General features: G+C 37.4%; 1 protein-coding gene across 2 annotated transcripts in view; it reads right to left on the bottom strand.

The window, feature by feature from the left end:
* CDK17 (cyclin dependent kinase 17) overlaps window positions 1–22,278 on the bottom strand; it is a 105,399-nt gene extending 83,121 nt beyond the window's left edge. For both annotated transcript variants that reach the window (XM_076007091.1, XM_012775329.2), the window contains exon 1: window positions 21,716–22,278. The gene's annotated coding sequence lies outside the window, so the exon portion shown is untranslated. The remainder of the gene's footprint in view (window positions 1–21,715) is intronic.
* Between the last annotated feature and the right edge of the window lie 1,744 nt (window positions 22,279–24,022).

The raw sequence follows: 24,022 nt of genomic DNA, 5'->3' as shown, positions 1-24,022 counted from the left end.
TATAATCCACATAAACAGAAGCTGGGTTTTGTTTGTTTGTTTGTTTGTTTGTTTGAGACAGTCTCATTCTGTTGCCTGGGCTAGAGTGCCTTGGCGTCAGCCTAGCTCACAGCAACCTCAAACTCCTGGGCTCAAGCAATTCTCCTGCCTCAGCCTCCCGAGTAGCTGGGACTACAGGCATGTGCCACCATGCCCAGCTAATTTATATATATATATATATTCTTTTTTTTATTCTGTATTATTGCTTATATTCAGGAAGAAAAATTAACAAAAAATAAATTTAAAAATTAAAAAAATAACAATTAAAAAATAAATATATATATATATATATTTTTAGTTGTCCAGCTAATTTCTATTTTGTTTAGTAAAGACAGGGTCTTGCTCTTGTTCAGGCTGGTCTTGAACTCCTGACCTTGAGCAATCCTCCCACCTCAGCCTCCCAGAGTGCTAGGATTACAGGCATGAGCCACCACGCCCCACCAACAAAAGCTCTTAATGGTCCTCAATAATGTTTAAGAATATAAAGAGGTCCTGAGACCAAAAGGGTTGAAAACATGCTGATTTTTGAAAAATCACTGTGTCTTTCCCTACCCTCATCACATCAGTCGCATCCAAATGAATTTTGTTATATCAAGCCAGATTATTTCTTATTATATATTTCTAAATTAACATCATACTCTATCCTCTAATTAGCATAAAAGACTCTACAGTACCTCATCACCTCAAATTGAACTGAAGAGGAATGCCAACCTACAAAACTGAAATGATCAGACTTCAAGCAACAGGTGACACATGATGACCTCACTAAGGTAAAGATATCCTGAGAAGCCCAGCTAATTGGTCACCCTTTCAACCACCTTCTAAGTCCAAAAGTACAAAATTAAAACAGCATTTTAGGGACCTCATTTTAATAGGAAGAATTAAGTAATAATATACATTTAGATATTTAAAAGGCCACACAGTCTTATAGCTACTATAAAAATGAAACTTCAATTCCTTTAAAAAATAATTTAGTTCTATATCACATTTTTTCAATTACAACCATAGTTTATTACTGTCTTTTATATGTATTGTCTTTAATATGTTTTTAAAGTACAAGTCTCACAAAATCTAGTTTCTAAATATTCATGTAGGTTTCAATGAGAATGCTCTTAGTAAACCAGGCACAAGGTAAATATGAATTTGCTCATCATGCTTAAAAAAAGAAAGAAGAGAAAAAAAAAGGAAAAAAAAGAAAAAAAGAGAGAGAAAGCATATGTAGGCAACTTTCTAGCCTTTCTCTCCAAGAGACATGAACTAAACAACTGCTATTTTGTCATTCTGTAATTTATGACACAATAGTTGATTACATTTTTAAAAAACTAACACTTTATTAAAGTCTTTATAAGACAAATTCTACTGGATAGGGCCAACTTTTCTTCCTTGGCAACAGTGAAGACTTGGCAACATATTAAAAATGCCAGCACTCTTCAACCTTCTTGGAGTTTTTCCTTGGGGAAGAAAAGGGCTGTTTAAGAAAAAAAAAAAATCACCCTCTTTATAGGGTCAGTTAATTTTGAAGATACTGAAAATACCTCCAAAAACAATCTTCCTAGGGCTGAATCAGTTGAACCTCAAAACTATAAAACTACTACCACCTTCAGAAAAGCTTTTTGTGATTTTGGAGGGGGGATCACCCTAATCCTCTACCACACTGTGCTAAATGGAAAATTAGAAATTGCTAACATACCAATCCTGGGGGGGGGGGCACACATAACAATGAGCCAATTAACAAGTCTACTTTCTTTATAAGATCTAAGGTAGAGGCTAGGCTGTAAGATTTCAACCAAAACAGTAAAAAGAAAATTTGTATCTAACTAAACTCCATAGCCACAACAACTTTGTTTTTTTCCAAAGGTTTTCATTATTATTTGTAGGATTTCCCATCCTTCTAATTCCACTTATTTAGGAAACCTCAGCATATTACAAATGGGAAAAATAAAGTACTATCATTAGATTAACACAAAATGAAGAAAAAAGAAGGTAAAATATGCATATGCACTACAAATGACAGCCTTTAAAATACGGTCAAAGAAATTTCCTATGAGGACATAGAAAATCATTTAAAAAGAGTAATACATGAAATAACCAGAATTCTGACAAATAGGATATTGTTCTAGCTATCTCTGAATTCTCCATTAAGTGGAATTAAATGGATTCTAGTTAACCAAAGATTGACTATATGGGCCTAATTCCCTCTTTGGTTCACTGTTGCTTACTATCTGTTCAACCTTGATCCTCAAAAGCTGAGAGCTAACATATTCCTACATTTAATTAACATCTATGGTGAAATGTTAATTAGGTACATACAACTTTGGCACTAGTGATGAAGAGTTTACAACACACAGGAAGTCAACTTTGTATAAAAGAAACTGAGAATAAGTTTTAGTGGTAAGGCCAACCTAGGTTCAAATCCTGATTCCTTTGTATGGTCACTGGGAAGAGTGGAAAGTATAACTCTGAGAAAGCCATGCTTAGTTTTCCTCTTTGGAGAAAGGAATTAACAACTACCTCAAAAGGATGGGAGATTTAATTTGAACATATATATTATGCCTAGCCCATATTAAGCATTCAACAGATGTTACTTCCTCCACTGTACACTTTCAAATTATAAACATAAAATATATATACTGTATATAAAATTGTAGGCTATACACTACCGATCCCCTTTCCACAATTACAGCCAAAATGAGAGATTAACTAACTTTATGGGGCAATGTGGGATCAAAGTTGGTAAAATTATTTCTATGAAAATATTCACAATTTCAAATAATTAATCTGCAAACAGAATTTCCCACCAGGCAATTCTTATGTGAAGGAAGTCATGACAGACTGAATAGCTCTGTCAACAGCCTATATCTTGTACACATACCAAAAAAGGTGAAAATTTATCTTGGGCAAACCGGTCTTTTTCCACCTGGGCATATAAGGAACTTTTCAGGTCCATCTTCAGAGACACATTCCCAGAGAGTGCTTTATAGCCTCAAGGAAATTACTGGTAGCTTCTATTCCTTTAAGGTGTTTTGCTCAAGCCTCTGCTTAGCACAAGCATGTCACTCTACCAGGAACAACCACCCCTCCCCTCTTCATCCTATTCTCTGACCTCCCAGCAAACTCTATTCTTCCTTTGTAAATCTCCTCAAATACCCCTTCTTCCCAAGAAGCAACATGAGACATCTCAAGGCCCTGTGGAAACCAGGAATAGAGAGTAACTAGTTAATTTACTTCCCTCCAGAAGTTAAAGTAAGTGCAGATGGGCTGAATACCAATCAAGCAGTAATCTTAAAGGCAAGTGAGAAGGACATGAAAAGACAGCCATCAAAAACAATCGAAGCAGCTACAGCAAAGCAACTCAAAGCTACTAATCACTCCAAAAGCAGAAAACAGGAAGAAGGTACATATACCTGTGTTTATTCCAATGCACAAATATACGCTTATCCATCCGAATCATAATCTACCTAAGGCTTTCTCCATATCAGCACCAATTCATCTCAGCACTGCAGAACAGGCACACAACCCATCAGTCTTGGTCAACAAACCTAAATGGCCTCAACACCAGCCAATAACCCTACTATCCCTCTCTGCTAAGTTTGATTTCCTGCTCTCCCCAACGTCTACTTCAAACCATCTCTACCATCCACAATTACATAACAACTCTTCCCCCAACCCACCACCACCGAGTGCCTATGTACACACGTGCCTACACATACACACACACAACATGGAGTTAAAGACAGAAGGCTTCAGGTAGAAATTTCCTCAACTAACCTACACCAATATCTTCACCTCTCCTTTCCTGTAATTATAGGAGTATGATCACTCCTTAACATCCTAAAAACACTTTCCTTTGGCTTCCCTATAACAATATCCTAGTTTTCTTCCAATCTCTCTGTCCACTCCTTTGCAGGTTTATTCCACTTCATCACCCAACCTCTGGCCACACATGCACACACCAATGTGGCCATACGTACTAGAACTCTTAAGGCCCAAGCATTTTTCTTCTATTTCCTCCTTAGGCAAGCTTATTCACGGTGCATAGCTTCAACAGTATCTATACAATAACTCCCCAAATTTCCATCTCTGATCCTGACCTCTTTACTGAGCTGCAGACTCATATATCCAACTAACTGCCTGTTTGGTATGTCAAACACCTTAGTTGTTAAAGTTAGGCCTCGTTCCTCAGGGGAAAAATTCAAAGTCAAACCATTCACCAAGAGAATGTATTTTCTATGTAGATGGGCCCATGAACTAGACTATTTATAAATATATGTTTAGGTTTATTGTGGTTTTGAATGGGCACTGAGAACTGAAACTGTCTTCACCAAGTTTACAATCTATATTAATTATCACTATACAGCTGTCTTCAACAACATGACTTTACTATTCCAGGAAACTCTTGCCCAGGCAGATAAGAATTGCAAATAACTTCATTGTTCACTTCAGGAACTTCCCAAAAACCCCATATAAACCAACATCGGATTATTCAGTTTTTCAATAAATAGTAGCAAATGATTGTTCACTTTCCAAGTCTGAAAAATTTCACCTCAGAACCCTTGCCTTGCTAAATCTGTCAATTCTAAACTATTATATCATGATCCTTACCTAATTCCAATCAAGCCTCCTACTGAAATACTTACCTTAAACCAGACTTTGAACCCTTAATAAATACCCCAACTGTCCTTTTCTGGTTTGCTATTCTTTTCACCACAAACATTAGGTAGATAGTGAAGGAGTCTGGGCCTCCTAGGGACGAAAGTGGGCTCTTGGCCTTGGTTTAATTGCCCCACCCTAATTATCTCCATACCTGGGGAAGGAGGAAATACCCTACAAATCTGCCAATCAGAACCTGGCATACTAGCTGCAAAAGACTGGAGAGGACTCTCTAGCCCATTGGCCAAGCCGCATAGGTACCATAAAGTCTGGAACATGACCTAGAATCCACATGTGCAGTAAGACTCAGATCATACAGCTCCCAACTGTCCAATGGAAGTGGTTCCATGGTGGCATTTGAATAAGGGAGAGGTCCCCACCCAGACACCATAAAACAAGACCCAGACCATGGCCACGCTTTCTTTTTCTGCTATGACAAAGGGGCCAGTTGTCATCCATGGTGTATGTATCTCGCTTCGTAAACCTGTCTGTCTTGCTTTTGCTTTTGTATATTCATAAATTGAATATATGAATAATCCATAATACTGATGATTAGTGGAAAAGTATCTTGCTCCTCCTCAATAAATGCCACCTCATGCTTGTCTTACTTTGGCGTATCTGGTCATTCTTCAGCCATGAGCTCACCAAGAACCAAGAACACAGAACAAGACTAAACCTGACACAACCACCACCCACTGCAGATGCTACCAACTCTGTAAAGGTGATACTATCTTTGACCTCTATAAGCAATGAACTCAACAGGTACTTTCTGGTATTATTTTCTAGAAGCCAACATTCCACAATACCAGATAGCTTCCCAAATGTCCATTAAAAATTCAGTTCAGTGATACCAGTTTCATCACAAGCAATGTGGGGAAATATGAATACTTTCTAAAAGGTTACGATAAATCATCACCCTACATTAGGCAGCATTGGCTGACATTACTGGCCCAGTTTCTTAATGAGTTAAAATAGCTAATTTGCCCATTAATTAAATTTCTAAAGCATACCAAATAAAGAGTTTAGTAATCTCAGAGGGCCATAAAACCAGTAAGGAGTTGTAAGAAAGATGGAAAATAGATCACAGGTTTAATAAGCTAAGCGGGAATCCTATGAGAAACAAGATGGAGAAAAAATTGAATATATGAATAATCCATAATACTGATGATTAGTGGAAAAGTACCATGAAATATACAATTTAACAGTGAAAATAAACTTTAAGAGTTTTCATTACTGTAAGATCATTTATAAACTGTGATTCAGAATTACCATACAATGAAATACTTAGTATGTTTTCCAGAAAGTTGAGACTTCTTATTCACCAAAAGTAAGTCTATAAGCATTTATTTTTACTATAGATTATTTAAGGCACCTATAGGGCACAGGCATGCTAATGCAGGAGTAATTTGAAAGACAAGGTTAACCACTTAAAATGTCTCTTGATTAGAAGGAATCAAAGGATTCAAATTTTAAAATCTCTATGTGAAAATGGAAACCACAAGTACTGGAAGAAAAGATGAGTAAATTTCCTTATAGCTTTAGAGTGAAGACTTTTCTAAGTATACTTCAAAATCCAGAAACAGACCAGCCTAAGCAAGAGTGAGAACCTGTCTCTATTAAAAATAGAAAAAATTAGCTGAGTGTGGTGGCACACGCCTATAGTCCCAGCTACCTGGGAAGCTGAGACAGGAGGATCGCTTGAGACCAGGAGTTTGAGGTTGCTGTGAGCTAGGATGATGCCATGGTACTCTAACCCAGGGGACAGAGTGAGACTGTCTCAAAAAAAAAAAAAAAAAAATCTGGAAACATAAAAGAAAAAATTACATAACCATATAAAAGTGAAAAGTTTTGCATAAAAAATCATAATCTAAAAAACATGTATTTACAATCCACATCACCACAATAAAGGGTTAATCCTGTACAGAGAACTCCTAAAACCAAAAAGAAAAAGACCAATAACCTCACAGGAAAATAAAGTACATGAGCATTCACTAAAGGGACAAACAAGTAAAATATCTCTTAAATATATGAAAAAATACCCAACACTGACAATAATGAAAGAAATGTAATAGCTTGAGTAAACCAGTTCTTATCCTATCAAACCAGCAAAATTCCAAAACTTTGACAACATATTCAGCTGGTGAGGCTATGGGAAAACAGGCCTCTTATATATTCAGAGTAGTATGAAATGACCATTTCATAACAGAATTACAAAGGCATTTATTTTTTAAATAAAATCTTATTTTAGAATAGTTTGAGATTTACAGAAAAATTACAAACAGATTTCCCCTAGACCACATAACCAGTTTCTGCTATTACAGTAGAGTGCATTTGTCATAAATAATGAACCAATACTGATACACATTAACTAAAGTCCACATAGTTATTTAGATTTTCTTAGTTTATATCTAACTGTCCTATTTCTGTTCCAAGATCTCAGTTTACCCACATTACATTATAATGGCCTTGTCTTCTTAGGCTCATCATAGCTGTGACAGTTTTTCTGACTTCCGCTGTTTTTGATGACCCTGACAGTTTTGAAGTATTTTACAGAACGTTTCTTGGGATTTGGCTGATGTTTTTCTCATGATTAGTTAGAGGTTATGGTTTTTTGGGAGGAAGACCACAGAGGTGAAGTGCCATTCTCATCAGATTATGCTATCAACATAATTTATGACTGCTTGTATTAACTGTGATCACATGACTTACATAGTTTTTGTCAGGTTTCTCCTATGTTAAGTTACCCTTTTCCCAATTTTTCATGCTGTATACTCTTTAGAAGGAAGTCACTTTGTGTAGGTCACAATTAATGGGGGGGGGTATGTGATACTTCCTTGAAGACTATGTATCTACTTTCTCTGCATAGATTTGTTTATTCTTACCCATTTATTTAGTCAATCATTTACTTTTATCAGCATGAATTCACAGATACAATTTTATACTTTGGGTTATAATACAATACTACTTTATTTTGTTGCTCAAATTATTCCATATTGGCCATGAGAACTCTTTCAGCTGGCTGTGTCCCTTTGACATAGCCTATTCGTCATTTTTGAGTAGTACCTTACTTTCTAGCACTAGAAGACACTCCAGGTTCATCTTGTATTTTTATTTCCTGCCCCAGTGCTAGAATCAGCCATTTCTCTAAGAAGGCCTGGTTCCTTTTATTGGAGAATGGTATTAGAAACCAAAATCTCAGCACTAGGTGTACTCATTGGTACTGGGTTATCATTGTTTCTAGGCCCTCTCAGCTGACAGAGCAAGAAAATACAAGACCTAAAGATTCTCATTCTCAGAAACAGAATAACTACACATTTGCCTGTATAAGTACAAAATATTATATGTAAATTGTTATTCATTTGGCCTTGTAATAGCAAAACACAGGACCAAGTGACTAAACTGTGGTACATCCACATAATGAAATACTATAAAACTATTAAAAATAAAGATCTTTATCTATATATTAAAAGATCTCCAGAATAAAATACACAGTTGTTTGTAATTGCAAAAAAAAAAAAAAAAAAGAAAAGAAAAGAAAAAAAAAACACTGGAGGGATAAACAGGATACTAAAAGCAATGTTTACCTATAAAAAATGTGGGAGGATAACAGAAAGGAGCAAGTAAAGTAGGAAATAAGACTTATCTGTACATATCTCTCTATATGCTTTTGAGTTTTATCTATTCAAAAAAATTAAATTTAATTTTTAAAAAGAATTGAAAAAGACTACAAAAGTGGAAAGATTTGAAAGTTCAAATACTAAAGGGAAAAAAAAGTTCATTTCTGAAGAGTAAATACATACTATGAGACAAGGTAGCTTACATACCAAAAAAGTCTTTATAAGTTTAGTTAAATGGAGGTATTGTAAGTCAAACTCATTGAATTTAAAGTGCTGAAATGTAATATAGCTGATAAAATTAGCCTATTCTCAGACGCTCTATATAATTTAACTGAATTACTATTAAATGGATAGTGCCACATGATCACCTATATTAGTAGGTAAAGTCTAAATAACTACAAAATCATCTGTAAAAGAATATTTGTATTCTTGATTATAAGGTATGCTGATATTTGTAATTAAATAAAAAAAGGATCTATCATTTCTTCATTTTCTAAATCTACTATTTACATCTCTTATTTCTCAAAATTTTTAGGAGAAAAAAGGTGTTTTGCCATACCACATATATTATAAAGCACTGCTAAATAAATAAGCTGGAACAAGTATAAAAATAGATCACCAAAACAAATTATCTCAGATCTTTTAAAAATGGTGAAACCAATTTCTAACATACAGAAACATTTTCTTATTGGAAGATGAAAATGGAAGAGTTTGCCAATTAAACACACATTTCCAAGTGTTCCTAAGAGACAGTAAAACAATTTTCATATCTCTGAAGTGAAACAAACTAAGAAAAAAAAGGTATAAGTAGCTTTTTTTTTACCATTTTTCATATGAAGAAGAAATCCTTTGAAACTACTTCCAAAATATTAACATATCACAAAAGGTTGTCCATCCAACTTTCAGAAGTACCTCATTTGTAACCATTTACAAAATGTTCCCAATGGCTTCATTGTAGAAAAATAATACGCTGACTAAAAAAATGTTTAATATTAAGAGGTCAATTCTGTAGATGAATAAAATCCAAACTCCTTACTGCAATTATCTCCCACTTTGATCTCATCTACTGCCACTTTCTCCACAAGCAACCTTTATTTCCTTATTTCTACTACATGGAAATATTCACTAGGCTAGTAGAGAATAAGAATATTTTTAAAGGAATGTAAAATATTTTCTCATAACCCCTTTCTACATGTTCTTTTATCTGACGAAGTGCTTCTATTCTCTCTTCTCTAATTTATAAAACAAATTATCTTTAGCATCGTCTCCTCTGAGAAATCTACCTAACATCCTCAGCTAAATGTCACTTCCTCCTTCTCTTCATGATAACTATAAGTTCATCTTTGGTGGAACCATGAATAAACTGATAAAATTTATCATAAACTACCTAATATTTTATTGAGATTCTCTCAGTAAAACCAGGTACCATCTGGACAATAGACAAGAGGATGTCTATTACAATTCCTGATGCAACTCTAACAGATATGCTGACATGGCTATAGGTTCAAGTTTGACAGTTGGGAGGTCAGTTTTGAAGAGAAATCTAGGGAGATGAAAGGGCCAATTGCAATTTTCCTCCCATAAACTTTCTTTACTATCACCTTTGGTTCTACATATTTTAACCTGCCATTTACAAAAGTAGAATAAAAACACATATATAAGAATATCAAAATTTTTAGGAGAAAAAGAGTGTTTTGTCATACCACATATATTACAAAGCACTGCTAAATAAATAAGCTGGAACAAGTATAAAAATAGATCACCAAAACAAATTATCTCAGATCTTTTAAAAATGTATATATAATAATTCAATATGAAACAAAGAAAGTATCAAAAAATGTTTAAAAAAATAAGATGTCAGTATTCAGGGAATGGTAATAGTCTTCTCCTTAGCAATTTGGGGGGGGCAGTGAGGGGAGGGCAAAACAACATCCCAGCAATCAAAGAAATTCAAATACAAGTAATTCCATCTTTCTACAAACCCATTATCAAAAACAAATATTTTAAATACAATATCACTAAAAATAGATGTAGGACATTACTAGTGGTATTGGTACAACAGCCAATACCAGAAAAAGGTTCACAGACTTTGAGAAATCCACTTCTGGATATCTATGTACCCTAAAGAAATGTAATATGAGGAGAAGGGGTAGGGAGGGGTGTCCCATGTTCAAGTTTGTCATAGCACAATTTAAAATAGTGAAAAATGAAAACCAGTAATTACCAATGATTTAACAATGTAAAATGGTTAAATCTCTTTTGATGGGCTGATGCAAACACTAAAATGATAGCCATACGAATTATTTGGTACCTTAAAAAAAAAAAACAAGTTAAACTATAAAAAGGATCTTGAGGCCGGGCGCAGTGGCTTACGCCTCTAATCCTAGCACTCTGGGAGGCCGAGGCGGGCGGATTGCTCAAGGTCAGGAGTTCGAAACCAGCCTGAGCAAGAGCGAGACCCCGTCTCTACTATAAATAGAAAGAAATTAATTGGCCAACTAATATATATATAAAAATTAGCCGGGCATGGTGGCACATGCCTGTAGTCCCAGCTATTCGGGAGGCTGAGGCAGAAGGATTACTTGAGCCCAGGAGTTTGAGGTTGCTGTGAGCTAGGCTGACGCCACGGAACTCACTATAGCCTGGGCAACAAGTGAGACTCTGTCTCAAAAAAAAAAAAAAAAAAAGGATCTTGAAGTTGGACATGATGATACGTACCTATAGTCCCAGTTACTCAGGAGTCTGAGGTGGGTGGATCACTTGACCCAGGAGTTTCAGACCAGACTAGACAACATAGGAAGACCCCGTCTCAAAAAAAGAAAAGGAAAAGAAATAAAGGATCTTAAACAAAAATACAAAGGGTATATATAAAGTATGCTAGGGAATTTAAAAGATTATTTTTATACTATTATATATTCTTACACTTAAAAAATAATTTTCAATGGCTGCGCGGTGACTCACGCCTATAATCTTAACACTCTGGGAGGCTGAGGCAGCAGGATCACTCAAGGTCAGGAGTTCAAGACCAGCTTGAGCAAGAGCGAGACCCTCATCTCTACTAAAAACAGAAAGAAATTAGCTGTACAACTAAAAATGCATAGAAAAAATTAGCCAGGCATGGTGGCGCATGCCTATCTATAGTCTCAGCTACTTGGGAGGCTGAGGCAGGAGGATCGCTTGAGCCCAGGAATTTGAGGTTGCTGTGAGCTAGGCTGATACCAGAGCGCTCTAGCCCAGGGAACAGAGTGAGACTCTGTCTCAAAAAAAAAAAACCCAAATCCAGAGATTCTAATTCAGTTGTTTTGGGACAGAGCTAGAGATTACACATATACATGCCTTTAGGTTTTTTATTTTTCTTCTGAATCAATAGTGATTTTGAAGTTCAAGTTAAGACCACTTACCCAGAACAAAAACACATGATAATAAACAATAACATAAAATAATAAATAGTAAGCATTCAGGCAGATTTTATGACAAAGAACAAAGTGCAAAGTCAGATTCTTCTGATGGGTAAGTTTTATGACCAGTTATTCTATTTTAATTTCAGAAAAACCTAAGAGTCACACACATAAGTAATTAACAAGGAAAGCAAATACTGTCCAGACTGTTAAGATGTCAAACAAGTGGTAAAGCACAGGCCTAAAGAAGAACAGAAAAGGGTAAATGGTTGAAAGAAAAATGTGGTTAGCTCTAAGGAAAAGCTTATCAATGTGCTTATCGGAAGATTATGACCTCTTTATTCCTAAAGGTCATTAGATAAAAAACAATGGATACCATAGATTATTTGGTTCACTGGTCTGTTTACAATTCCCTCTAACATACATGAAGGACGCAACACATACTCATTAGTAACATTAGCTCACTACCACAGTGATTCTCAAATTGGGTGAGAGTGGAGAGGCATATTAGAAAATCCAGGAGGTATGCATAGTTTAAAAAGCCAAAGAGATGATTTTAATTCAATTGTCCTTGTGAATCACTGATTTAGACATTTATTGACCTCAAGTTGATGGATGGACCAGTTAAACAATTTTATTACCATTCTTTCTTTTCATTACATAAAGAATGATAACAAAAATAACTGATAATTGTTAGTGCTTACTATGTGCAAGATACTTTGCAAAGTGCTTGATAGTCACTATTTCGTTTAATTCCCATAACTGTATCAAATAGGTTCTGTTATTTATTTCCCAATTTAGAAGAAATTGACCCTTAAAGTTTAAGCAATTAGCTTGTGATCACATGGTTATCAGTTATTATTGAAATAGTCGGTATGGGAAAAAAAATGAAAACATATAACCAATTCTAAATTTTATGTAATGGAAACTTGAGTTGCAGATTTTTCCCAAAAACAATGTACCTAAAATAAATGTTTCAACGATTTTATACATACTTGGGAAGAAAAGGGATCAGAAGAAAATGGAAATTTAAATAATATCTGGGCAAGGGAGAGATTGACAAAAATCCATGCTTAGGAGCAAAAATTATTGTAAAACATAATGCTGACTCCACTGTTACTGAAATAATAAATGTAAAAAAATAAATCATGATCACAAAAGTTTAACCAATATAAAAAACTGTAATGTTTTAAGATAACGTAAGTTGAAGAATTTGAAAAAGCACTGGATCTCACAAATTGTGAAAATTTAGTTTAAGTATCACATTTGAAATAAGATGGCAGCAAACCATATACCAAAATGATTTCTAAAATAAGTTTGTTACTTATAACACACTTACTATAGCAGAGGTATAATTGAAAACTCAATTTTTTTTTTTTTAGAGACAGAGTCTCACTCTGTTCCCTGGGCATCAGCCTAGCTCACAGCAACCTCAAATTCCTGGGCTCAAGCGTTCCTCCTGCCTCAGCCTCTGGAGTAGCTGGGACTACAGGCATGTGCCACCATGCCCAGCTAATTTTTACATATATATATATATATATATATATATATATATATATTTTTTTTTTTTTTTTTTTTTTTTTTTTTAGTTGTCCAGCTAATTTCTACTTTTTTTAGTAGAGACAGGGTCTCACTCTTGCTCAGGCTGGTCTTGAACTCCTGACCTTGAGTGATACTCCCGCCTTGGCCTCCCAGAGTGCTAGAATTAACTTGATTTTTTTTTTTTAATGATTAAGCTTAGTGATGAAAACTCGATTTTTAAAAAGTCTTTAATTTAAAAAGTAGACCATGAAAGTGTTTATTTAATTACATTAATTCTATTGAAAAATGAAGCTTCTTGTCAACTATATACATAAACTATCAGAGTAGCATGAATTGACATTTAAGTACAACTCTGTATTTACTTAAGTCAGTAAGCACATTTCAGTCTAGTGCACACTTTGAGCTAAATTTCCTCAGAAATGAAATTTTTTCAGATAAACCAAATTTTACTCTTGATATTGACTAATATTTTTAGACTTTTAGAAATGAGTATTTTCTTTAGATATAGATATGGTAATTTTATATTCCCAATTTGTCTAAAAAAACAACAATCTTTGAAGGCTACATCCCTTCTTTCTGTTTTCACTAACAAGTTAGTACAATACACATGTAACTAAAAAGTCTAAATAATGCCAAATTACTGTCCCTCCAAGTTGGCCTACAAACTGCTTCTATATTATTCACACAAATACCGCCAACCTCATGTAGCTCCAATATTCAAAACCTTTGATGGCTTTTTATTTCTTACTATATCAAAACTTATTGATTGTTTCTAGGCCATGACTACCCTGACCCTAATTTCCATCACTTCATTCTCCTGATCCCATCACTTCCTTCAGTCAAACAATACATAATATGGAGGAAATATAGAAATGAAAATAAACATGGTAGTTAGCCAAAAGGGGGAGAGACTTGTAAATAATTAATTACAATATAATGCATTAAGTACTATAGTAGACATAGATGCCATATAGCAGAACCACCACAACTCTGTCGGAATGGATTAAAGACAACTTTGGAGGAAGTGACATTTGAGCTCAAAACTGAGATTTTCTCTCCAAGTGTCATAGCATTGTAATATGGTAAGATACTGGGCTATAAGGACAATGGACACCTTCCAGCTTCTGTTTACTGCTTGTTTGCTAACCGCAAGGCATTATGAGTACATTATAGGATGCAGAGGAAAAAGACAAAGAATGCGGAAACTGGAGTCTCTCAGCTAGGACCCGGAACAGGTTAGAGCCTATCAGGGGCAGGATGAAGTAAGAATCACTGTGGGGGCGGATGCATGATCAGTGTGTAAACAACTTAGTTATAAAAGGGTCACTAGCACACAAAGTAGGGTCCCTGCCTGAAGAAGAGGCCACTGTGCTGGCACTCTGGGGGCTCGGAAGCTAGTTCGAGCTAGACAATAAAGCTTTTGATAATTACAGCCTCCGTGACTCTGTCTCTCTGTCCTGCGGCCCTGCGTATCTCGAATATAACAATATCAACACACCAGTTTCCTTATCTTTGTACCTTAGCACCTACCATAGTGCCTAGTACAGAGTAGGCAGGCACTTCAGACACCGACAGATGAACGGATGGATAGAAAGGAAAAAGTAATAAAAAGATAAGACACACATATAAAGAAAGAATAATAGATTAAAATGGGGCAAAACTGGAAGTGGTAATTCAGATGAGAAACTCTTACATAAGAAAGTAACAAAAAATAAATCTAAAAGATATTTAGGAATTACAATTAACGGGTTTTAGTGTGACTGACTGTGCTGGGGGAAAAGAACATAACAAAAAAGCATAAGAAGCTGCCAAAGTTTTTGGCTTAAGTGACTAGGCTAACGGTGGTGCCATTCACTGTGATTGGGAATGGAGATAGGGGATAGTAAGTTCAGTTTAGGTAAGAGAGCACTAAGGCAGCATCTGGGAGGTAGCTGGAATGGAACTCAGAAGAAAAGATCTGGATTAGAAATAAATAAGTAGAGATCATCAACATATAGGTGATGAGAACAAAGCCAAAAATACAGATGAGACTGCCCAGGGAACACAGAGAACACAAGAAAAGGGCTGTGGACAGAACATCCAGACAACCAACATTGCTGTTATTTTACATGTTACAATACTGCCACATTATATTTTTGCAACATATACAATGACGAATACAATGTTGTTGAGGATATAACAAATGCTTTCAAAACACTTACTGATTGCACACCTGAACTGACAAATCAAATATATTAAGTCAAACCGAGCCATAAATAAAGATTACTTCTTAAAACTAATTTAACAGGACAGATACAAAGGGCTAAAGTCTGCTTAAAGAATTCAAATTTACTTCAGAATCAATGAAAAGCTTCTTTTCTCATCAGAAATAGCAGTGTAAGTCAGTAATATAAAATATTTAAGGCCGGGCACGGTGGCTCACGCCTGTGATCTTAGCACTCTGGGAGGCCCAGGCAGGCGGATTGCTCCAGGTCAGGAGTTTGAAACCAGCCTGAGCAAGAGCGAGACCTCGTCCTTACTATAAAATAGAAAGAAATTAATTGGCCAACTAATATCTATAGAAAAAATTAGGCGGGCATGGTGGCACATGTCTGTAGTCCCAGCTACTCGGGAGGCTGAGGCAGTAGGATTGCTTGAGCCCAGGAGTTTGAGGTTACTGTGAGCTATGCTGACGCCATGGCACTCACTCTAGCCTGGGCAACAAAGCGAGACTCTGTCTCAAAAAAAAAAAATTTAAATCTGGAATTATGTTATACTTCAAAGAAGCTTATTTTAAAATACTAAAAATACTTATTGATTAATATAAAGGAGAATACCTCTACATTTAGAGTAATGAGAGATTCGATACAGTTAACTTGGTAATTTCTCACTAGTATTAATATCAATTTTTACCAACCTTTGTTTATATTGAACATTAACACATACTAGTAACAAATATTAACCACATCAAATATAATAGCAAAATTAAATACATAACTTGAGAAGGCCAAAGTAACAAATATAGAATACAGTGAAAGAAAAGTTATCTTTGGGTCTTTTTCCCATTGTTTACAAATATGCACACAAAATTTAGAGTATTGTTAAAAGTATCTACACTAACAAGTGTATGGAAAGAAATAAGAATATGCCATTAAAAGGTAGACAAAATCTTTTTAAAGTAACCTTTATGGCAACAAAAGAAAGCAAATTTCTTTCACTATTTTTCACTTAGGACCACTTTAAGGTCAAGTTAATAACATTCTCTGTTCTTTAGATGTGAACAAGAGATAAAATATATATTAACAATACTAATTTGCAATTTTTCTATTATAAGAGTTGATTTTCAGTATGAAAAGTTACTATGAAAAATGTACAATCTGGTCTGATACTTCCATTTTTCATTGGTATATAGCCACATATTAATAAAAATGTGAGTTCAAAATTTATTCCTTAAAGAAATTCCAACACCAAAAACCAATGGATGTATCTCTATGTGTGTGTGTATACACACACACACACACACACACACAAAATTCATCTACCTTAAGACAAAATTTTCACCCAATGCTAACACAACCTACATGCATCTGGGCTATTTTCCCTTTGATGGCATACCCTCACATAATGTAACCTCATTTTAACACACGTAAAATCAAAATAAATAAGTAAACATATAAGTTTTTTAAAAAAGGTAAATGCATCACAATGGATTGCAAAAAGGTATTTGCATGTGATGTAAAAAGGTATTTGCATCACAATGCTAAGAATAATTTTTTTGCTTTTCAGTACCCATATTCATTTCATTTTGTGCATAAAGAACTCTGATAAATCCATGACTAAAAAATGTACAAATATTCTAAATATGCTTTTAGTACCTTGATTTTAATCTAATTTTGATGAGCTTTTCTAATTTTGCCTCTGTAAAAACACTGACTTTTTTAACATCCCATCCTCATAAAAGTAGGAATAGTGATTTGAATGCCTAAACTGGAATGTCACCATAGCAGTAGGACCCTGAAAACAATTACATGACCTCAGGTCTTTGTTTCCTCATATGAAAACAGGAACAATACCTATATGATGGGCTTATTGTGAAGATTTAACAAAATAACACTTAGCATAATGCCTACCAGAGGAGGTAACTTCTTTCACATAGTTTGCATTATGGCTAAATGTATGTGCCCAAAGCTCATATGTTGAAGCCCTAACCTCCCAGTGTGATACTTACCTGAGGTGGATTTTGGGGAAGTAATTAGATTTAGATTAGGTCTTGAGGATGGAACCCTCATAATGGGATTTGTGCCCCTCTAAGAAGTGGAAGAGAAAAAGCTCTCTCTCCTCTTCTCTCTCTCCCCTCCTTCACCTGCAGGCAAGAAAGGCGTTGAGAACACACAGGGAGAAGGCAGCTGACAAGGCAGCCAGTGTCCAGATCTCAGACTTCCAGCCTCCTGAACTGTGAGAAAATATATGTCTGTATTTTAAACCACCTGGTGTATGGTATTTCATTATGGCAGCCTGAGTAGACTAAGACAGGTTACGTCAAAAAATATTTTAAAAAGAAAACTTTAGATAGCAAAATAATTTTCATCTCATCCCGATATGCCATGGATCTGTAAATCTACCTCCTCAAATATATTAATAGAATTCAGTATCATAAGTTACTGCAAAATACAATAACATTATTTATTAGATTTTCTGGTAGATGTCTATTGATTTTCTACATAGGCCAACAGAGAGAGGAAAACAGGCTAGAAATGGTAAGCTACATGCAGGTGTATTCAATAGATTTTTCTGGCCCTTCACAATCCCTCTTTCCAGGTCAATATTTTGCAGATATCAAACGTAACCCAACTAACTATATTGGAAACAAAATAATGACAAGGAATCCACTAATGACAGAATTCTTAAAAGCCAGTCTAATTGGTCCTCTCCCCACCAGTTCAAAGAAAATTGCCAATTGCTCAATATGTTGAATGCTAGTGAGCTAGACCAGGTTTCCTATTACAGACAGTTTTTCACTTTACAATTGCTATCTATATAAAGCACATTTTAAAATACCATAATCATATTGTTTATCTTCAGCATGTAAAATACAAATTGCCAATACTTTATAAAATACATGTTAAATAATATTTCCTATTTAAAAGTTTAAGCAAAAATTATTCAAAAGAACCTAAAACTGTTCTTCCTTTCCATGTATGAAAGGAGAGACAATTTTTAAAATAGATCAAGTACCCTAGAGAATATTTTTGTATGCTGGATTTAACATTTTTTAAACAATACAGCAATAAATTCATTAAGTAACTACCCTGGAAATATATAAACTATGTAAAAGAATGCCTGGATGTGACACTATAATTTTATTATATAAAGACTAAGGAACAGCAATAAAGATTCAAAATGTAATACCTTATAAATATTCAACACTATTGGATAACAACAAAAGAAAATAGTAGGATAAAAATTTTATGTTTATGTAACTTCTTTAATATTATGGGCCATCATCATCTCCACTAATAGCTACCTCAGTTGCCATTATAGCTTCCATTTTTCACAATAAAATAGTTGCACCTTTTTTCATTAAGTACAATTTCACCAATGAAGGGAAAGAAGGAAAATACTGCTGAAAATAAGGGGAAAAAATAAGCCTTGACAAAGCAAAGCAAATGATTTTGCCATCTCTTTCTACCATAACTGTAGGACTGAACCAGTGTCTGAAAACTAAACATATCAACAAACATAAACATTAAAATCTGCTTAGCCAACAGTTATTCTGTGCTAGAAAGCAAATAAAATTTAAATTATCTATTTTTGTAAATCCAATGACTTATTAGAACAAGATCACCAGTATAAAAAGCTACCACACATATTAGATCAATTCCTCCAATTTCACCTTTTTTTACTATGTATCTCTATTTCTTTTTTTCTTCTGCTAATCAGAGTTACATATGACAGCTGCACTATTTCAAATATCTAACACGGAAAGTGACTTTGTTAGGTCTGAATCTAAGCATGAGAATTTCACATTTATAGAAGCTTTATTTTTTAAGTAAAGTAACAGGCAAATTAAGATATTAACAAGACTTTATTCCACATTTACTTTTTCTTCTGATTGTAAAAGTAATGTGAAAATTTGTAAAATACCAAAACAAATTTTTTTGATCACCAATAAATCCCACCATCCAGAAAACTTGGTAACATTTTGGTAGATTTCCACCAAGTAACACTTAAATTTTGATTATCTAATTAGATACTAATAAATATGCAAGAAAAATCAATGTATCCTCAATATGGTCTTTCAATAATTATATAAAATATCAATTATTAATCCTATTAATTTCACTTAGGTGTCTAAAATATTTTAAATGGTGGGATGGGGTAGGGAAGTCCCAAAGTTCAGAGACTGTCACTAAACTGAAATCTCTTTCACAATTTTTATAGTGTCAACGCTGAAATGGCAGCAAGCAGCAAGATATCAACATTCATCTCCCTGTATCAAACAAGGCTTTCCTTTTATTTTATTCCATTCGTATGCCCATAATGTTTTTATTTCAATTGTCAAAATAATCAAATAATAACTACTTATATTTGCATAGCAATTTTACAGAAGCTTAAATTCAAAGACAGCAATTCTTTTTTTTTTTTTAAGTCCAGCATTCAAATTGTTAGTGCTTCTGGCCTATGAGATGGTTTGCCAGATAAAAAGATAACATTCTTTATATTCCAATATTCTCTCTAATAACATTAAAAAGATATAAAGAATATTCCTTAAATATAGTCACATTTTTTCTTTTGTTCCAACCCATTGTTTATGGAAGTATGCAGATGTTAGAATTACAAAGACCGAAATGACTTCATCAACAAAGCAACATCCCAACGTTTAATAAATAAGCCAACTCTTCAGGCTCATAAAAGAATAAAACAAAACCAGTGCTATTACCACTAGAAATTTTTTTTCCCCTAAAATTTAGTTTACCCTTATTTCTTCTAGCTTGGAGCCTTTGGTCCATTCAAAGCATCAAAGGTCTCAAAATCACATTCACTTTCTTCTGACCAATAGTTAACAAAGTAAGCCTAAAACACAGTAACTCATCTGTTACTTTGATCTTACACAAACGACTTTAAGAGAAATCCTTCAACAAAGACTCAAAAAAGAAGCAGCAAAGTTTGAGGAAAGAATTGTCTTTAAGTCAAGCATTTCCTGATAAGTCAAAAGAAAGTCTGGCTGCCAGGAATACACTTTGCTGATCCTAGGAACGGCCAAGACTCAAAAACAAAATTTGTCACTTCTGTATCCAGAAAGTGACCTGTTATGACCTGATATTAATTTGGCTGCGATGTGATAAAATGCAACCAACGACGTGTCTTCGGTGGACATATTAATATAAAGGAGTAGAGCCACAGATTTCAGCTAAATGCTTTTGCCATTTTTCCAGAAGAAAAGCTAATTGTTAATGGCCATGTGACATTATAGATCCCAGAAAGGAAAGGGTGGGAGGAAGAGAGAGGAGTTCAAGGCAGTTCAGGGTCAGAACAAGCTCAGGCATCCTGTCATTAGCAAACGTTCCCCAAGCAAGCTGAAGGCAAAATACCGCTTACCCGAAAAGGAGTGGGTGAAAAGGAGAAGGAGAGTGAGGGGGAAACCACAGGAGAGGCAATGTGGCAGTATGGGGGTGATGGCAGGGAGGGAATCTGGAACTATCCAGCTGAGATGGGGAGCAATAACATCGGGCACAAAAACGCCAAGAAGAGCCAACTGCGGCGGAGACACCACTTGGCACCCTCCCCCACACACACCATTTTCCCTTCCCCATCGGTTCTTCGGGTTTCCCACATTCCCTCCACCTCCGCTCTTGACCAACACTCCGGGGTGTGACCCGCCAGCAGGAGGCTGCCCTGATCTTTGTCTCGGCCCGCTCCCCACGCGAGGGCTGCTCCTCCTCCCCGCGCTCCCCACCCGCGCACAGCCGCGGAGTCTCCAACGGAGCTGGCAGAGCCGCGGCCGCCGCCCCCTCGCCCACCTCCCGCGGACCCGCGCCCCTTCCTTCCCCTCCTCGGCTGCGCCGCCCGCGCCTCCAGCTCCACCCTCGCCGAGCGGACCTTTGTGTCTCGGGAGACTTGGTGCCTCTTCCCCTCCTCCGCCCCGCGGGGAGACCGGCCTCCCCGGAGACCAAAGCGGCAGCAAGCACCGGAGGCGGCGCGGCGGCTGCAGGCGCCTCCCGGGAAGGAGCCCGGCGGACACTCACACCCCACCCACCCCCGGAAATGTCTGGCGACCCGGGTCCGCGCTGGACCCGAGGGCTGACAGGCACACGCGAGCCCGCCGCGCCGCACCGCGCCTCCGCTCTCAACTTCCCCGAGGGGCCTGAGCCCCCCGCGCCCCAGCAGCCCCCGCGCCGGCCTCCGTCCGACGCACCCTCCGGCCCCTCTCGGCCCGGGGCGGCAGGGCAGCGGGGGACAGCGCCGCGCGGTAGCCGGCCGCCAACTCACCAGCAAGTGCGGGCACCGCGTCCCGGGGCGAGGCGAGGCGAGGCGGAGGGAAGGCGGCTCCGCCGACGCCCGCGGCGGCCGGATGCAGGTCCGGGTCCCAGCAGCCGGCAGATCTGAGGCGCCTCGGAGCGCAGGCCTCCGCTGCCGCCTTCCGGCTCTCGCCGCGGGTCCGGAGCCTCCGGGAGGGGCCGCGGGTGCCTCACGCGTTGCCAAGCCCCCTGGTCAACATGGCTCCCGGGCCGCGGAGCCGCGCGGACGGCCCACTAATCCCCTCGGAGAAGCCGGGGCGGGAGCGAGGCCGGCAGGCAGGCGCCGGCGCGCGCTGGCTCCTTCTTCTCGCCGGCTCTGGGGCCGGACCGTGAGGAGCGGAGGAGACTGCGGGCGGCCCTTTCGCTCCCTGCGTGTGCGTCGCGTTCTCACTCGGCGGCTGCGGACTGATGCCTCCGCCTGTTCCCCGGAGGAGAGCGAGAGAGAAAAAAAGACTTTTATTGAAACGATCCAACCAGCGGCGGCGGAGAAACGCGACCAGCCGCGGGAGCTTCCCCCACCCCCGCCTGAGCAGCTCTCCGGGGGCAGCGCGACCCCTGCCGGCCGCGGCTGGGGGCGGGGCCTGCGGGCCGGGGGCGGGGCCTGCAGGCCTGGCTGGGGCGGGTATCCCGGGGAAACCCCCCGCCCAGCAGTGGGGGCCTGGGCCTCCCTCGCGTCGCTTCTGGAACGGCGGGAGGGAGAAGAAGGGGCAGTGCCAGTCCACCGCGGCGGGGGAAGGAATTAGCCGAATAACCCAGCCCCTTCATCTTTCTCCCACCCTCAAACAAAATCTAAACTCTTGCTTAAATCATCCAAGTAATTATTGTTCAAGGTGTTCATGCCACAGTTCTCCACTGGCTTTCTAGAGAGTTGTTGTCAAAGGACCCACACGGAAACATGTTGATTGCCGCAACTTTTCTGCTTTGTTGTGGGGGGTGGGTACCGGTGCCACAGTCATTCACCCACGCAGCATTTATTCCTTTAAGCTACAGTACGATATTTTTATATATTATTATATATTAACGTTAATATTTTGGGCGAGATGCTGGGTCCTTTAAGGACTGAGAGTCTAGCCTGATGAAAGATGATCAACAATTATCATAAAAATCTGAACGTTATGAGAGCGGAAACACAAGGTGCTATGAAAACAGAAAGGACTACTAACTACGGATGCAGTTAGTTAGGTTTTGTTTTCTTGGAGGAGGAGGGGTCACGAGAGGTTGGCCCAGTTTCTGTCAATGTTTTTACTTGCTGCTTTCCCAGAGGCTAAAAGCTAGTTCTGGAATAAAAGACAGAGTGAAAGTGAAGACAAACTAAAGTAATACTGACCCACTTTTTGCCACTAATAAGGATAAAAGCATAAAGTAAAAACAAACTTAAACCCCTAGAGGGAGATAATGAGAGAGTTGAAAGAAGAGAATAGGGACCGGATGTAGACAGCCTAAACAAGAAAAAAAAAAAAATTAACCACATAAAAGGCCTGTGAAATGACATGTAACTATTCTTTTCCATTTTAACACCCGGAAGTAGACAACACATTTTAATGCAATTTCAAATCACCTAATGTGCTAAGGACTTCTGACAACTGTCTTCTTGAATTCCTGGATGAATCCTTTCCTCTTAAAAATCTGCCTGCTGATTTCTTTCTCTTGTTTTGTTGGGGAAAAATTGAATGTATCTCCTGTAATAGCCAACCTTCATACGTGTCAATCAGACTTCTCTCTGACTCAAAAATTACCAGGACCTGTAAATTAGCAACAATTATGCTCTACACATATTTAACACCTGTTTACCATATAAAAATGCAAATGTATAAAACAAGCTTCTCTTTAGAACAAGTGTGCTTTTTAAAAAGCACTGTTAATGATGCTTTTTAGATTTCTCCAAGTCAAAAAGGACTTTATAATGCAGCAAGAAGTAGTATCATTTTCAGAGTTCTTTTTAAGTTACAGAGAGAAAAATTGATGTTTATACAAGACCTGTTTATATGTAAGGATTTTAACATACTTGCCTTATATAAGAAATAATTGTATGCTTTTTTTGTCCCTTATGAAATATTTAAAATCACCAAAAAGGGAGTCTACAAAATAGCATCCTGAGTTTCAGCATTAATAATTCCCCCTTCGCATCTTTATTTTTATTTTTTTCTGAGACAGACTCTCACTCTATTGCCCAGACTAGAGTGCCCTAGCATCAGCCTAGCTCACAGCATCCTCAAACTCCTGGGCTCAAGCAATCCTACTGCCTCAGCCTCCTGAGTAGTTGGGACTATAGGCATGC

This window comes from Microcebus murinus, chromosome 10 (genome assembly GCF_040939455.1).
Source record: "Microcebus murinus isolate Inina chromosome 10, M.murinus_Inina_mat1.0, whole genome shotgun sequence".
Classification (NCBI taxonomy): domain Eukaryota; kingdom Metazoa; phylum Chordata; class Mammalia; order Primates; family Cheirogaleidae; genus Microcebus; species Microcebus murinus.
Note: the sequence above shows the minus strand (reverse complement) of the source record. Positions and strands in the feature narration are given on the sequence as shown.